This window comes from Dipteris shenzhenensis, chromosome 27 (genome assembly GCF_047967505.1).
Source record: "Dipteris shenzhenensis isolate YYH24624 ecotype China chromosome 27, Dip_SZ_1.0, whole genome shotgun sequence".
Classification (NCBI taxonomy): domain Eukaryota; kingdom Viridiplantae; phylum Streptophyta; class Polypodiopsida; order Gleicheniales; family Dipteridaceae; genus Dipteris; species Dipteris shenzhenensis.
Genome location: NC_141622.1, coordinates 5,015,294 through 5,021,293, shown reverse-complemented (window position 1 = coordinate 5,021,293; position 6,000 = coordinate 5,015,294).

Here is a 6,000-nt window from a genome sequence, read left to right as displayed (position 1 = left end):
TGGGTTCATCAGCACGGATCACCTCTGTCATCAAAGTGTAGTTGACCAAGTGTTCCTGCGCCCTTCTTTGCTCCTCTAATCTCTTGGACCGACAGTGTTCGGATGGTTCCTCCTCAATGGCTGAAGGTTCTTTGCCGTCCAAAAGCTGCTTTATCCACTTCGGGAATGGCCGCTGCCGTTGTGGTTCTACAGGCTCTTCTTCATCTTCTTTATCTTGAATCCTCCCGAGCACCGTTGGGGGAGTTCGGTCTGCTATTGGTGGTGGTACTGGATGGATATCCTGGTCCTGGTTGTCTGGGAAGGAAGCATCCTCCTCTAATTGATGTAGCTGTTCTGAGAAGATCACATCATGACTTACTATTACCTTCTTGGTAACAGGGTTATAGAGACGGTAACCCTTTGCCTCTTCATTGTAGCCTAAGAAAATACACTTCCGGCTCTTCGGTTCCCATTTGGTCCTATTAGCATCAGGGACATGCACAAAACAATCACATCCAAAAACTCTGAAGTGTGCAGCTGAAGGTTTCTTACCAGAAAAGGCCTGCAATGGAGTCATCCCGTTCACAGCCTTCGTGTAGCTACGATTGAGAATGTAAACTACTGTGTTACATGCTTCAGCCCAGAAAGTCTTTGGCAAATCTTTCCCTTTCATCATACTCATGCCCATTTCATAGATGATGCGCATCTTGTGTTCTGCTACTCCATTTTGCTATGATGTATGTGGCGGGGGTTTTTGCCTCTTAATCCCATGACTTTTGCAGTAACTTTTGAATTCAGTTGATGTGAACTCTCCACCTCTGTCTGATCTCAACTTCTTCACCTTCCTCCCCGATTCTTTCTCGACCATTACATGCCATTCCTTGAACTTACTAAAAGCCTCGTCTTTAGTCTTCAGGAAGTATATCCATATCCTTCTACTATAGTCATCGACCAGCGTCATGAAGTAGTAGGAACCACCCAAAGCTTCCGTCTCCATCTTTTCACAGAGGTCCGTGTGAATTCCCTTGTTGAGGCAATGGCGCTCTAGTTGTCACAAATAATCATGGTAATAGTATCTTGGACTATTGCACCAAGAGCCTCCAAAGCCAAATTTCTTCACTCGCACACCAAGAAAGAGAAATATATGTGCCTCTACTATAGAAAATGCCACTTGGGCTTGCCTCATGCTAGATCAAAGTACATAGTGTGAATTCAACATGAATGTGCCTTTTGAACTAGTTTATTGTTGGGGCCACCTCCTCCATTCGCATCACAGGAACCCATAAACTCTAGTTCTACATATGGGATCTCTTCCAAATATGCTAGCCTATGGTTAGATATCCCACTGAGGTATTTTCTAAATGTTCCTCACTCCATTACAATGGTGCACATATGGTTTTGGCATAAACTAGCTCACAAGTTCTCCTGCATAGGAAATATTAAGCTAAGTAGATGCCATCAAATAGCTCGCAAGTCCTATTGCGTAGGAAAATTGAACTGAGTAGATGTCATTAAATAGATGAGCTTACCAATTATATCTCGATATTTAGGATCTAAAAATGGAGCACTTTCAAACTTCTACATGCTATGCTTGGTCTCAATAGGTGTAGCATTCAACATTTTGAATCACTCTAGCATAGTGTCAATGCACCTTGTTTGAATCAAAAGTGTACTCAAGGGTATGACATTCAACATTTTGAATTTCTCCAACATAGACTTAATGTATCTTCTTTGACTCAAAATTTTTTTTTTTGTATGTGTTCTATCTCACCACTTAGAATGTAAATTAAGATCCCAAGTCATGTATCTCAAAATATTTGCAAAGATTGACCTCGACCTCCTTAATCATCACCCCTAGTAAGCATAGGCATGTGGAGAGGCACTAATGTCTTCATCCATATCTTGAAGATAATTGGGGCAATATGTCCCCTAAACCAAAATTTGCATTAATATTACTTCTCTCCCAACATGGGCCCCGATTGATTAATATGTGCCAAACATAGGCAAGGTGTCATTTATCAAAGTATAATGTTAATAAGGTTAGTGTTATTGTGTTAATGAATGAGGGTGTTAGGTGGCACAGGTGGCACCTGTCATGATTACGATGCCATATATTTCTTCATGGGCATAAAGTTTTGGTCCTACCAAGAGAGAAACTCATTCTATGCTAAAATAGAAGCACAGGAAGTGCAAGGAGAATAAGGGAAAAAGTGCTTACAAGAAGAGCAGTTGTGAGTGTAATGACTATGAGGGGAAGAAAACAATAGCCTGGTTCGTTGACAACGATGAGGGAGATGATGTGTTAGCCAAATTAGCCAAAGGGAGTGTCCCCCCATTGTCAAGCATGGACATGCTATTGTCAAACAGTTGTGCTAAACACTTATCCGTGTTGGAGGTCCAGGAGGATATAGCACTCATTTCTTAGAATATGCTTCTGCACTCACCATTGGTGGTGGAGTCAAACTCTATTGTTGATGCAAATGGAGAGCAAGGCATTGCTATTGAAGAATAGAGAGCATCAAACCACAATCCTGCGGTGGACAAGGGAGATGTGAATGTATCAGACAAGGGAGACGTTATGGAGATGTGGACATTGTGAACCAGTTGGACCAAAAAATTAAAGGTGAGTCAAATTTTGACCCCCCTTCAACTTTAGTCAATGCCCCCCCCCCCCCGCCCCCCCCCCCCCATCTTTTCTCATTCCAATACATTCTTTAATATTCTGGTTCTAGTTCAACACGCATACGACTTTAAAAAACGATTTAACATGGATATGTCCCCTTTTAAATCAATGTTTTTTCTTCAGAAGAACCCCTTGAAAAAGGAGCACCTAAGTGGGATATTTTACCATCCTTGCCATAGAGAACGACAGCCTAAAATGGGTGATTGTACTCTAGTGGATAAAGTTAGGTATAGATTCATAAAATGCTTATGTTGATGCATGTAACTTTACTAAATGGTGCAACAAGCATGATAAATACCTAAATCATGTCTTGCCATTTGATTTTGATATGCTACATGACCTAATTTGGATTTGTAAATCAAAACATATAGGTTGTCAAAATTTGGCAGCTTTTGGCAATCAACAGATATTTCTCAAAAAAAAAGAAGGTTGTCAAGGTCGCCCAACTTTTTTCTCAAAAACAAATGAGCGCCTAATTTTCTAACATTCACCTTTTTTTTTAATTATTTTCAAACATGTCCCCCTCTGATTTTAATGTGCATATTTTTTGTATTCAACACAGCTTTTATATCTGCATGAAAATGCCCCCCTTGAATTAAAAAATAGCCCCCAAAAAAAGTCCCCTTAAATGAAAAATTAGCTTTCTTTTTTATAATTGTTCAATGCAGAGATCATATAAATTTACTCCATGCCTTTTTGGCTTGCAATAGTGTGAAAAGAGGAAGGTTGGCAAGCCTTGGAAAACAACCTCCACAAAGCCCAAAATTTTTGAGCAGTGTCACGATAGAGGTGGGAAGGGATGACCTAGATTCTTCTTGACGTCCACTAGTTTTTGGGGGGGGCACTTTTTCACATTAGCATTTGCAAATGGTATGCCGTACAACAAGCAATAAATAAGCATACACAAAGGGACAAAGGTTGGGGTAAAAAGCGTCCAATCAGTGGATTCATATTGTATAAGAGCCTACAACAAAAGAATTTGCATACCCTCCATGGGATGTTGGGATTATTGCAGGGACTTAGGTCAACCACACTTCCAAACAATCTCCAAGAATATTAACATTGAGGATTTGCAAACTAGGGTGGACTTGTATGTCCAATAAAGGGTAGGTGATGTGAAGAGTCATGTTTGTTGAACTAGCTCCAATGTTTTGAAGAGTACATACATATATATGAGATGTAAAATGGGTTGCAAGCTAGGGGCATCATTAGATAAGTGTCTTCTTAGGATGTTGGAAGTGGGCAAGTATAACCCATGCACATCATGGGTCACACCGTACTACGATAGGGACATGTATTATGCTCACGCACATGCTTTGGCGAGCCATGGTTTCACAATCTTCAATGATGTCAGTGCAATTCTTTTAATGTCTAACATGCCGCACACACGACCCCATGTTAACCATCATATTAGAGGACCATTGCATGCAACGCTCGAGTAATTCTAATCTTAGCCTTAGCCGATCACCCATGGTCACCAAGAGGGGATGGCCCTATTGATGTCCTAAGTCCAAAGCATGATGATGCGGACACTAGTGAGATTGGATGCATCACAGATTTGCCAAGATCATGAGTCAAGCCATCCCTTGAGCACATGTTGAATACATGACATTGACTAGGAAAGGAGCTAATGGTCAAACATGTCTCAACTTGGTGAATGCTAATACCCTTGTCCCCTAGCAATCTAGTACCTATCTAAAAAGGAAACCTTTGCATACAATCTTGGCAATCATACTAAACCTAAGAATTGAATAGCACAACTCAATAAGCAGGCTCTCTTGATCTACTTGAAATGTGATGAGGGTGATCCTCATAGTGGACTTTCTATGGTGGTGTTTTGTGTGCCTAAGGTTAGAAGGGGGGCACAAAGAAGTGCCTCTTGTTGAAATACAACGTGGCTACTACATGGCTATCATGGGGAGTTCGCAAGGCGCTCCAACATATGCATGGAGGTTTCACTTACCCATGTTTTGACAGTGATAGTCTTTTTCCATCAACCAACAACCTTTGCGATGCTCTATTGTAGTAGTTTGTGAGAGTCATCGCCATAGATTTGAGCTCCGAGTCTTGTCATTTTCTTAGATCTAGATCTTTTTGTAGTCCCTCGTAAAGGAAAAGCTAGTCAGGTCGCACCTACTACTTTGGAGTATTCACAATGTCAAATATCTACAATTGCATGTGCTTTGTGGCTATATTTTAAATGAATGAGAATGAGATAGCAATTGTGTTTTGTGGTTATATTTTGAATGAATGAGAATGAGAGAGAGAGAGAGAGAGAGAGAGAGAGAGAGAGAGAGAGAATAAAACCAAAAAGGATCAGGGGAGTGCAAAAAGCTCGGCTCCTCTCAAATTATTATAGGCAATAACTACATTCTAATACTGTCATAAGGTGACCTTTAGAGAATCAATTTAAGACTGAGAGTCTTAGGGTAAAGATTTGAAATCCTTAATTAGTGCTTACCAATCTCGATAAACTGCCCATTTGCATGCTCTGAGTGCTTCCTTTACTTTGGCAAGTTTACTATTTCTTTGTTTGAGCTAGCTCTTCAAATATCCAAATCTTTGTGCCCTTCAACTTATGTGTTAGTCTTAGGATCTTAAGTCTTGTTGCCCTCCCTCTGAAGTAGACTTGTGCTTGAGTGACACTTCGACAGATATTGCTTCTATCACTCTCATCCCATTCAACTTGTATTTCCTTCTTAAGGCATATGATTATATTGTCTATGTATTTCTCTTCATCTCATGAAAGCATCCATCTTTCAAACCCCCAACGCATAAGATCATTCTTGCCCTTTTACTTCCTTGTAAAGATCAACTTTGTACACTTTGCTATTCACATCAACAACCAACTATTCACATCAACAACCATTTCTTGCTTCATAAATTCCACTTGAGTGGTGACCATGTCTTGCACTTTCGAAACCAATTGCACTTTAGAAACCAATCGTAGTGTCACAAAGGAAATGCATTACATTTTTGTATTGCCTCATGAACGACTTCTTGCTTTCCTTTACCCTCCATATCATTAACCCTCCTTTCTAGAGTTGCAAGCCTAAGCTTGAGCTCTCGAACTTCAAGCTCTAGGTAATAGATGCGCTCCCGAGATTTGAGATGGCCTTCATTTGGTGGTATGCCTTAGCGCTAGGAGTCCGAGAAAAAGTTGCATCAATCGAGTAAGAGATCCTGTTAGGTCGTGATTGAGGTAGCAAACAACTTCATGGTAGGCTCCATGTTGGCTTGTATAAAACTGCTTATCCCAATGCTGGCCCTAATCTCTAGGTTGGGCCAAGGGTTTAGCCCAATCTGGGGTATAATGGACTGAGTTGAAACTGAACTGG